Below are 12,558 nucleotides of genomic sequence, written 5' to 3'. Positions count from 1 at the left end.
TGCTATAGAAAAGCTGGACTTACACACTATGACTTTACAAAGACTTGACTTGGAGACTAATTTTAATGATTGTGTACCAGCAGTAATTTTTCGTTCGGATGTAAGCCATCCAACAAGTTCTGGGAAAATTGATTGGATTATAGATGAGCAAAGCATAAAGATATGTGAAATCGGACAACCCCACTGAATCCCTGAGTCATGCACCGCCTCATTAAAGGGAACCTGTCAGCACTTTTTACCATGGTAAACCAAGCACAGCATTAGAGTTATCGCCTACATCTGTTTAGAAAACGGATTTTCCCACGTTTCTTTATAAATCCATACCTGAAAAATCAAGGTTTAAAAAGTTCTTGCATGAAATGTAAATTAGGCAGTGCTGTCCGGTTGTCAGGCCGGACCGTCTCTTCTCTGCCGGCTCTCCCTGTAAGTCTGCTCTCCTTTTCTTTGACAATTCGTCATACATCCATCGCTGTAAGATCTTGTATGGCTGCTGACCGTGTAGATCATTTGTCCCTTTTGCATGCGCGGTACAGTGATGTCATAGGAAAGCAAGGTTTTGCAGCACTGCGTGGATGACATCATCCATGTTTAAGGAGGAGAGAGGAGCGGACTTGCGAAGTAAGTCTTCCGAGCTGAGACGATCCGACCTACCCACTGGACCGCTCTGTGTAATTTACATGCCTCGTGGGAACTTTTTAAACTTTTCATACTTCAGGTATGGATTTATAAAGAGCCATGGAAAAATACGTTTTCTAAGCAGATGAAGCTGATAATTCGAACGCTGTGCTTGGTTTAGTATGGTAAAAAGTGCTGACAAGTTCCCTTTAAGCTCTGCTATAAGCATAAAGGTACCCATGCACATTAGATAAAGCTAAACTTAATGTATATGGGGGGGGGGGGGGGGGGGGCTCTGGACTCTTCCCTGATGGCAGATGCCCGATGCTTCTTTCTGCTTGACATGTCGGATTTCAACATACCCAATCTTGGTTCCCACAGGAGAAGAGCTGTCTGTAAGCTAGTTTAGAAGGAAAGGTTTGAGGTTATACAGTATGTGGCCTGTTTCCTCTAAAGTATGTGAAATTCGATAACAATGTCAACCTGCAAAGACACTTCATGACCAAAGAGCTTCTTATTCACTTCCCATCAGTGTCATAGTGAACAGCAGGCTGTTGACGCTCTACAACCTAAATTAGAGGTATCACTTTTCTAAAATGTGTTGAAGGGTTTGCCAGGGCTTTATTTCTATATTCACCCTGTAATTGGGCTGCTTTTGTCTTGACATCTGAAGCCTTGTGTTGTATGTGGAATGTACACCTTAAATCCTTCTTGTCTGGATAGGGGGCTATCAGGATGTTTCCAGTGCCTCCAGGCTGCACAGTTTGAGATTGAACAGTTCTGACTAAGGATGTTTTAATGATTCTTTGTTATTGACTTAACACTTAAATCTTCATCCTTGCGATGGTTTATCCTCTAGAGAATCACCTCTGACATGTAGCAGACTGATTAAAATATCTAATTGCCAGCTTCCTGTGAACTAATATTTGTTCCTAAGGCTAGGTTCACATGTGGTGCATTTGTCGCGTTTTTCTGCTGTGGTTTTGCCGCAGAAGAACTGCTTCTGCTACAAAACCGCTTCAAAGATTCTTTTTGGCTTGCGGATTTTCTTGCGTATTTTGTCCGCTTTTTCGGCTCAAAAAAATCTGCAAGCATATTTTTTTTACTCTTGCAGCGGGTTTTGCTGCGTCCATGGAGGCTATGGGCAAAAAAGCGCTGCGGAAAATCCAAAAGAATTGACATGCTGCATATTCTAAAATTGCGCCGCAGCTGCATTTCCGCACTGCAGCAGTGCAGAAAAATTCCGCCCTGTGAGAACAGCTTTTTGGCCAAACACCTTTGCACTGCATTGCACTGCAAACGCAGCGGTTTTGCCACAGTGCAGATATGCATCAACAAACCGCATCAAATCCGCCCCGTGTGAACCCAACCCTACAGCACTATTTTACAAATTAATTATATTAATTTTTGTTCAAAAAGGTTTAACTTTTTTACATGTATAGCTGCCTGGAAACTATTTAAATTGACTCTTTTAATTAACTGTTAGCAGGGCTTAATTTTGGACTAGGGCTTATATTTCAAGCATTCTCATAAAGCCTGAAAAATCATTTTGCATTCTCAAAAATTCTGGAAAATCATGCTGTCTTATTTTCAGGGTATGTCTTATTTTCAGGGAAACAGGGTAGATAATTTCCCTTTTTTTATTGTTTATGTTGGGAATTGGACCTTGCAGCATTTAACATTAATAACATGTTACTTGCTATTCCATTGATGTGTTAGTAGAGGACCTTCAACTGCTGGGAGATACACTGATCCCCACGGCTAGTATGTCAACTGATCCTCGTTCAAGTAATGAAGTGGACCTGTAATGCCAAACACAGCAGACAGTGTCAGTAAAAAGGGCACTTTGGTGTTAAATAAAAGAAATGAACTACTAGACATCATGTGTCTAAGGGCTATTTCAGACGACCGTATATCGGCTCGGTTTTCACGCCGAGCCGATATACGGTGTCCTTGTTTGCAGGGGGAGGAGGATGGAAGAGCCAGGAGCAGGAACTGAGCTCCCGCCCCCTCTCCACTATTTGCAATAGGAGGGGGCGAGATGGGGGCGGAGCTAAGTACTGGCGCTTAGCTCCGCCCCCATCCTGCCCCTCCTATTGCAAATAGTGGCAAGGGGCAGGGAAGGGGCGGGAGCTCAGTGCCTGCTCCTGGCTCTTCCACCCCCCACCCCCCTGCAGACAAGGACACCGTATATCGGCTCGGTGTGAAAACAGAGCCGATATACGGTCATCTAAATAAGCCTTAAGAATGCACAATATGAAGAATAAGTTGGACATTAGACCACTCATATTGTATGTCACCTCTTTAAAAGATTTCGATAGATGTGTTATGACAAATGTCTCAAGTAGCATTTATTCATGTGCCACAAGTAGATGGCCGAATACGTTTGCATCCAGACTATAGGGGATGACTACTATACTCAACCTCAGCTCTGGTCTGTAAATGAATGTGTCAGTAGAATCTCGTTAATCATGATAAATACTTTGTTTTTGTCTTAATCGGATGGAAAACTTTTCAATACATTTCAAGTTATGTTTGCAACTGCCAACTTTAATCCAAAATGTAGGATAATATATCCTTTATCAATTAGACACAGTGTGCAAATTATTCTCCTAGGAGTAATTATTGAACCTGACGATAGTCGACTGCTTCTCAAGTCTCTGCCAGCCTTTATGCCATTTAATTAAATTTTTCAAACTATCTCTGATTGCCCTAAAAGCGCTACTGCTTTTCTGCAGATTGAGTTCCTTGACTACCTGCTGGGTTCCATCTACGTTTCCATAGTTATTTATTTTAAAAAACGCATTTAACTCACAAACTGCAGCGGAGAACACATCCCCGATCAGCTGTTGGAGGAAGACCACCAAGCTCCTGTGAGGTGCTTTGCTGCAGAATGTACGTGGTCAGCTCTTCATCTTTGGCACATGTCACTGAGCCAGTCTCGTTTGAAGATATGAAATGAAATATTTCAATTTGTGAATATTAGTCATTTGATGATGAACTTTTTTCTATTTTCTTAGGTCAGTAGGAACAGTAACCTGCAGTTTTCACTGCGGCCACTAAGCCTAATAGTAGTCTGACAGTTCGGCCTCATGTCTACAACGCACAGACTTTTCATTGAGATTTCCACAGCGGATGCACTACGAGTCATCATTAAATTGATTTTTCTATTGCTTGCGGGAGATCGCAGATTGCATTTTTTTTTTCACGTGGAAAAAATCTGCAACTCCACCTCCGTAATTGATTTTAACCTTCAAATCCGCAGTGAATTCGCAACTGTATTTGCAGCTGCACTGCGGATCGTGAGCTCCCATAGTGATGAATGGAGCACATCCACGCGTGATCTGCAGTAAAATGGAGAATGCTGTAATTTGTTATCCGCGCGTGGCATCCGCAAATCAAATAAAAACAAACCTGCAGGTGTTAAATGAAGTGCGGATGCCCAGTGCTTCTCTATGGGCGGCTTGATTTGCGGATCTCATGAGGGTGCCACAAATCAAATCCGCTCGTGGACATTGGGCCTTACTGTTCTGTAGAGATCATGTAATGAGCCAGGGCAGGAGGCTATTGTCACAATAGCTACGGTCTATAACTCCCACCCGACTGAACTACAGTGGCTTTCATTGCTTCCATTCACTGCGCGTTACGCACGGGAAATACGCGTGCGTAATATGCGGTAGCAATACGCCGTGTGACTTGGCCTTATAAACTTTCCCAAAACTATACAAGGTTATTACAAATGATCTTCCCATTTTGAAATACTCATAACTCCCAAATTTAATGAAACTCAGATACATAAAAATGATATTGATGGAAACCGAAGCTCAAAGTCTTTTTGTTGCAAAACAAAACTGTTTTCCACATTAGAGGTGGTCAATGTGAGCCCCCTTTGTCACTCAACACACATTCGAGCTTGTAGTTAAGTTCCTGCCATAAACATTATAGTTTATCACGATTTACTGATGCAATGGCCTCTGTGATGTGTACTCTGAGATCATGTATAGTGGGTGGTAAGGATGGCATGTAGACTCTAACGGTCCCCCAGAGAAAAAAAATCACAAGGTGTAAGGTCTGGGGAACATGGAGGCCAAGGAGGAAGTTCACTATCGTAATGACCTGATAACCCATCTATTTGGTACCGTAGTCACCTATTGAGCTCACTTCTGATTTCATTGTGAAAATGGGGGTTGTCCCATCTTGGATGATGAAACCTGGGATTTCCCATTCCAGCTGTGGCAAAAGCCATATCTGTAGCGTCCAGGTATGAAATCCCCAGGATTGTTTCCTCGTGGAAAAAGAAGGAATCATGCAGTTTCCTGTAGGATATAGCGCCAAACACATTGACCTTGGGGGGGAGTCACACATACGCTCCATGCAGACATGTGGGTTTTCCCTCCCCCAGATTCTGACATTACACTTTACTGTGCCAGAAAGGTGGAAGGCGGCTCTATGCTGCTGAGAGGACCCCATTAGAGTCTGCATACTCTTGCAGAATGAATGTCTTCTCGCTTTGTCGTCCGGTTTCAGGGCCGCTAACAATTGCAATCGGTAGGGATAACATTGTTAACCTTTGTGCAGAATCTTCCACACATTCGGCTGCAGGATGTCCAAGTCTCTTGCTTGCTCTAATGGTGGCTTTCTGAGGACTTTGTGTGAAACTTGCACAGACACGCTCCACTGTTTCCACGCTTTACTGGTGCACGGATGGATGATTTTCGCTTACAAATGCCACCTTTTTATTTAAAATTGGAGTATCACTTAAAAATTGTGTGCCCGCTGGGTGGAACCTCACCAAACATTGTTAGAAAATCATGTTGCGCACTAGTCTGGAAGACCTAAAAATCAAGGCTACAAAACGCTCTCCTGTCTTCTTTAGCAGCCATTTTGTTTCATATTCCCCTAGCAATGACTACGGCAGAATAAAACTTTTTTGGGCCTCATCTAGCAAAACTGTCCATCAGTAAGATGTCCTTGTTGACCAGAGCAACCAATCATAATGCTGCATTCATTTTACCTTCACAGCATGAAAAATTAAAGCTGCACTGTTTCCATTGATTATATATATATATATATATATATATATATATATATATATATATATATATATATATATATATATATATATATATATATATATATATATATATATATATATAAATAATCTATATCTCTGGATGCCATTAATTGTGAGTTATGAGGGTTTCAAATCGGGAAGATTTGTAATAACCCTGTATTAACGCTATAGTAGTGATAACTCTGGATCGCTACAATCACTTTGCAGCAGTCATCTCATTATCATTACAGGCAGGATTACAATAAAATATATCCTATATATGGATAACACAGGGTCCATCACTCACAATACGTGATGGTCACAGCTCATCTCATCCCCTCCCTGCAAAATGGCAAGTGCACATCCCACAGAGCATGTCTAGAACACTCCCATGGAAATCAATGAGTCTCTTCCTATCCATTGTGTCTATGGCCTATGAAGCTGCTGTAAAACATCGTTCTAAATGGTAAGTGCAGCTCAGAGAATCTGGCAGACCCCAAAGTCATGTAAAGACAACAGAATACAAAATGCCACTCGGAATACAAAACATTAGAAACATAGAAAACGTTTCACTATCTGGTTTTAATTAGTTAAAAAATATAGGTGATCGAATCCCTTTTAAAGGAACATCGTTCTCTCTAGTACAAGATCTGAGGGGGTGGTGTAAGACTTCCATATCTGGTGGTGTTTGGTGTGGCATCATACGGTATGCAGAGATTCAGACATAATACAGTGTATGCATTTGTCCTTGACTATTTCTTCAAATACAGTTTTAAGGTGTCTAACGAGACTAGAAGCAGCCATGCACATTAGAGCCAAGTTAACACCAAAGCTTCCACTGGTTATCATCATCTCATTTAATTTCATTCGAGATCTTTGAGCAGCTCTTATGTGTATCCATGTAGAATAATGGCTGAAACGTAACAGCACTCGAGCCCAGTACTTTAATCTGTGACACACATCCAGTAGGTGGCGCTGCAGAGGTATTGTTTCATCTTCCTCATTTGCATATTTCCCAGAGGAGCATGCATGGCCTTATAAGTCTCCTCATTCACCTTCTAGGTGCTCTCCTCAAGGAGAGACGATACCCCTCCCGACTCACATTTCTAGAACATGTCAATATCACCCAGTAGTTCCCTGTTGTGTCTGGTTGTTCGGGAGACATTGTTATCATGTGCTCTCCTTTGCATTCAACATACATGAGTTCAGTGGTATTACTGCTTTCCATGTCTAAATATATCCAGCCAATCAATCATGTTTGGCAGCCGTCACTGTTATGGCTGTCAGATTGAGTTAGATCTTGATGTGCTAAAACCTGGTGCCTTGTTTCTGAAGCTTGGAAATGTGGTATGCAAATTAAGTCTGCAAATTCAAAGTGCCAGCTGGTCTGACCCTAGAACAGATAGGATCCTTGTGCTCCATCACTTCTAAGTGGTGGAAAAAGGATGTTTAGAGCAATATACCAGTACTGGCAGCAAATTTATGTTATGCTATAGATTTATGAGGACATGTTTAATGACAAATGACAAACACACTGGCAAGCAATTTTATGAGCTTGTTGTCTTTTTAAGGGACTATAAACGGAATCTGTTATCCTATTTTTGGGGTGTTTTCTCGTACCCAGAAATTCCCTATCTTACTGCTGGGTAGATGCAGTTACATTTCCTTCTACTATGTATAGATATGTTCAGTTCTTATTGCATTCAGAAGGCCTTGTGTAAGAGTTTTGCAACTTTGTAACAGTACAGTAGTACACCTGTCAATCTCTACTAAGGGACCTTTTAGATGAACCGATGTATCATTTGAACGAGCGACTGACTTTGATAGTTCGTGCAGCCTGTCTATACAGCCAGATACATCAATGGCTCATTGAAATGAGAAGCCTTTAGTCATTCACATTCGCTGTGTAAGTGACTGAGGGGGACTGAATGAGCGCTGTGTAAACTGAACAATATGGGAACGAGCCAATGATGATTTTTATGCCTACATAAAGTGGATGAGCGAAAAGCAAACTATTATTGTTCGTCGTTGGCTTGTGTTTAGAAAGAACAATTATCATTCGCTTTTGCTCGTTTGAACGTTTTTGTTTTTGTTTTTAACTAGAACTGTCTAAAAGCACCCTAAGGAATCATATAGTCTCCTCCTACTGTCATATAGATTCCGTTGCCATGTGCATGAGCCACAAATATCATTACTCACAACCCTGGTGCCCCCAACCCACCTTCCCTTCTTCCTTTCTTTTTTTTACAAGAGAGTTGGAGTTGTTGTATTTGCTCCACACTGTTATACAGCAACTGTTTTGGTCAAGAGAAATCATATACAAAGTTGTACAGAACAAATCTATTTAGTTCTTAGAATTAAGCAAAACAAAAGGTGAATTTCAGATCCATTTGTTTACAGTATAAAGGTCAGCAGAATGTTCTATTTTTGCTACAAAATCTTGTATTGATGTTTTGGGAGTTGAACATTTAATAAAATAAGCAAGGGTTGATATAATCGCTTCGAGTAAATAGTAGAGAGACATGTCACAAAACATGATTCCATACTGGAAAACCGAATGACCTCTGCGTTCTGACTGGTTTATCAACTGTATTATATTTCATTGTAAAGGTTACAAACGTCACTTTGTGCATTGAACTGGTTGGATTACACAGTGCCCAGACTGATGTCTATTGACATGCCCAAGAATGTTTGTATTTGCCTCATCCCGACTTGATCTCACACGTACACTGCGCAACCGAAGACCAGCGCATGTGTAAATAGCCAGTCAAGTCTGCCCACTATAGGGCTAGACCATCTGTACATTCACCCAATTATGCTAGCTCAAGATTTGGAACAGTCAGGTCATAACGTAGGAGATGTTGCTCGCCAATCAGAAAGAATGGCCAGGGATTGGGGGGCACTGTGGGCAATAGAGATGGTCCATGAAATTCATTACCACACAGCATGAGAAGGATTAAGAGTCACCTTTGCAAAGGTATCTCGGCATTGTGGGTTTTAATAAAACAGCCTCGTGTGGCACAGAGTGCTAAGGCAGCAGAAATGCAGTCCTAAGCTCTCGCTCACGACCTGAAGGTTGCGAGTTCAATCCCCGCACGGTTCAGGTAGCGGCTCAAGGTTCACTCAGCCTTCGGTCCTTCCAAGGTCGGTTAAATGAGTGCCCAGCTTGGTGGGGGGTAATAAATAAATTACTTGAAAGCGTTGCGGAATAAGTTGGCGCTATACAAAATAACAAGATTTTATTGACCTTTCATTCCCTATTTATTCCCTACATGACACTGGTTTATCTCCAAGCTGGTGACTGGTTCCCTTTAACCTGGTGCTTTTTTATTTGTCTTGATTTACTACAGTCATTATTAATATTTAAATGCTGTGTGCTGGATGGGAGAATAGAATAAAACACCAACTCCTACACAGTGGAAAGGCAATTTTTGAATCCATATTCTTTTTAGTGCATAACGTACCTTCAATTTTTTTGATTGTCATTTAAGATAAAAGGAATCTTTGTTATGAACATGGTCAGTTTGAAAGGTGTAATTTGGTTTTATGATGAGATTTATGTCTGCAGAATTTTAGTAGTTGTGTATTTGGGCTTTAATAGGACTCGTCCAGAGGAGACTGCTTAATGCACGCCTCAACTGGCCCCACATCCTCCCTCAATCCTCCTTTTCATATTATGTTTTTGTTAAACATATCAAAAGTAATTTCTGCAGCGGTTTACGTTATTGTATGAAAGTTGTGACCAGCATTTTAAGTATCTGGTTCCAGAGCCGGCACTTGGCAGAAATCTTTCCCACATTAGCCTCCAGAGTGCATAAATAAATCTTTAGCTCTCAGCGTGTGGTCTGTGATTTAAAAGTGAGTGAAAGATTGGTAAACTACTACATAAGTTGTTCTTTAAAATGAATGAAGACACAAACATGACTTTTCCTCACTGATGATGTCTAAATGATCACTTTTAATAGATCTTTGGGTTAAGGGAAACTTCTAGCAGGGAAGACGGCCTCAGAAACTGTTACTAAGGGTTTGTCCACACAGATTTGTTAGTTTTCTGCAGCTGTTCCACGTATCGGACGCCATGGTGTGCGGCACCCTAGACAATTGAATTAAGGGTGTCTCCGTTACTAGATTTTTGCATATGCACTTTCTTTTATATATGCTGCTTTATTAGTTTGCACTTGCACTTTAATTGATATTCTGTGTCTGATCTCTTGTGGGTAATATATTGATGTATTTGTCTTGGAATTCTTCACCTAGTGGCTCGGTGGTTTTCACTCATCTTTTTAACCCCTTAAGCACCAAGTGCAATAAATATACGGCGCTTGGTCCTGGACTTTAATCCGGGCCGATAGCAAAAATACGGCGCGGGATTAAAGCATCTGCTCCTGCAGTGAAGCAGGATCGGTTGAGTCGTTAGCTGAGAACCTGGAGGAGAAGGGAGAAGTGTTTTTTTTTATAACCGCTTCTGCCTTCTTCTTTCCTAGGTACATAGCGCTCAACAAGCTCAATGTACTACAAAACAGAAGAGTTTCTTCCACTATGCCACCTGGCGATCACGTGATTGCTGGGCGTCCCCTGATACAGCAGAGCTCCAGGGTCCTAGCTAAACCTGATCAGCTCTGTTTTTGACTATTGTCACTACAGGGGGATGTTTTATCCTGTAACTGGGGCTCCTATGGATGCCTCAGGTACTGTAGAAAAATGTGAAATAAAAAAAAAAGACCATATGAATGAACCCCAGAGGTCTTATATAAGATGGTAAACAAAAATAAGTAAAAAGAAATTGCAGAATAAAATTAAAAATCTATGAATAAAAAAGAAAAAGAAAACAGTCGCCGTATGCTCCCTGTAATCCAAAACCATGCATATTATATATCAAAATGTCTGAAACAAAATGAGGAACCTATTCCCATACTTTATTTTAGCATAAATTTGCTAATTTAAAAAAAAAAAATAACTTTTTTTCTTTAGCCTTTTATCCCAATAAAACTAAAAAATTGAAAAAAAAGTTAGTGAAAAAGATATTTAAAAAATAGCCCTATATGTCATGGAAAAAACCTGCAAAAATAATATTGGTGGCTGAAGCATAAAAAATAGGGAAGTCAAACGATCACATGGGTAAAATCCCTAAAAATTGTCTGGTCCTTTTAAGCCTGATCCAAACAGCCTGATCCTTAAGGGGTTAACATACTATTTTTAATGTGTTTACAATAAAATGCTGTTTTAATATGGCATTTTTGTGCACTTTTTTTGTGGTTCATTTATGTTCTATATATTTGACTAGGGCTTGTGAAAATCCATGCAAATGTTGCAGAAGCAACGCCATTCACGTTTATGACACTGATTTTCAGTTGCACGAATTTCTGCACCAGATTTGCCTTTTGCACAATACATTCCTTGTAAAGTATTTGGTGTTTTTCATGTCTGTCTGTGTAAAAAGAAAAAAAAAAGTCCTAAAAACCTGCAGTTTTCAGACTGATAACTTTATATGAAGCGATTATCATTCAGATTTCCGCTGGATTGCGGCCTTCTGCATTGTAAATGCTGCCAGGGTCTGAGCGATGAGTGATAATTTGTCCGTTCAGTTTCTGCAGGCATAAAGCCGGTCGGCCTGTGTAAACAGGCAGTCGTTCATCTCTGCCTGTTTACTGTGAATGGAGGCCGGCCCGTTCCACCTCCATTCTCTGAACGATCATCACTCCTGTGTGAAGGCATAAAAGCGATTATTGCTGAAACGATTGTCAATCTCTTGAGCGCCTTGTAAAAGGGCCATAATAGTCTGACACAACTTGTTCTGTATAGATAGTTTCTCAGCAGTCATCTCATTATCACAGGCAGGATTACAGTGAAAGGTAAAGCCGCATTTACACGTATGGATTGTTGTTTGAATGAATGACTTAACGACTGTTTTGCTTTCAAATGCTGAGTGTTTACACGTAAAGATAATAGTTTGAAATCCTTGCCATTTCCCTCATTAGCGATGTAAACCTTGTATATGTTGGCTCAAATGGCTGTGTGTTTATGCAAAGAATCTCTGGCCAGGAGGTTTTTAACTAGTGTGAAGAAAAGCCATTGTCTACTTCCTGCTGAGTCATTGTGCTTAGCTGGGCAAACAATCACCCCTCCCCTCAAGTTATTTGAAAGACTGAACTACTGACATTTAAACCGAACACAACTGAACAAGCTAACGACTATTTTTATGCAGGTTGAAACTCAGCGGTAATCGACAAGTGAACGATGTACACAATGGCTTTGCTTTTACACGCAACTATTATCTCTCACTTTCACTTGTTTGAATGAATTTTGAGCAATAATCGTTGCATGTAAATGATCCTTAGGACCAGTTTATAGATACTCAGAATCCCTAAAATGCACAATAAGTGATAGTCACAGCACCAATGTGCATAGTGAACTCTAAACTGTACCCCATGGAACTCAGAGTCCTCTCCAGTCTACGGATTCTTACCATCATGTGTGTGCTGTAGGGCTTATTTAGACGACCGTATATTGGCCGGGTATTCACGCCGGCCGATGTACGCGTCTCTCTCTGCAGGGGGAGGAGGCTGGAAGAGCCAGGAGCAGTGCTCTGAGCTCCTGCCCCCACTTTGCCTCCTCTCCACCCCCTCTCTGCCCCTCTGCACTATTTGCAATCAGGAGGCGGGTCAAGGGGTGGGGCTACGTTTTGGGAATTAACTCCGCCCCATCCGGCCTCCCCTCATTGCAAATAGTGCAGAGGGGCGGACATATATGTGGCCGATATACGGTCCTCTGAATAAGCCCGTAAAGCGTATCTCTGAATGCTGTCCGCTGAGCAGCAGCGTGTGCAAGATTGCAGTTCCTATAATCATGTTTAAAAAATATATATAATAACAATTCCACAACTATAAATA

General features: G+C 41.1%; 1 protein-coding gene across 3 annotated transcripts in view; it reads left to right on the top strand.

Annotated features, from left to right (window-relative positions):
• MSI2 (musashi RNA binding protein 2) overlaps nucleotides 1–12,558 on the top strand; it is a 614,965-nt gene that overhangs the window by 131,839 nt on the left and 470,568 nt on the right. The gene's annotated exons all lie outside the window — the stretch shown is intronic.

The sequence above is a fragment of the Eleutherodactylus coqui genome, chromosome 1 (assembly GCF_035609145.1).
Source record: "Eleutherodactylus coqui strain aEleCoq1 chromosome 1, aEleCoq1.hap1, whole genome shotgun sequence".
NCBI lineage: Eukaryota > Metazoa > Chordata > Amphibia > Anura > Eleutherodactylidae > Eleutherodactylus > Eleutherodactylus coqui.
Note: the sequence above shows the minus strand (reverse complement) of the source record. Positions and strands in the feature narration are given on the sequence as shown.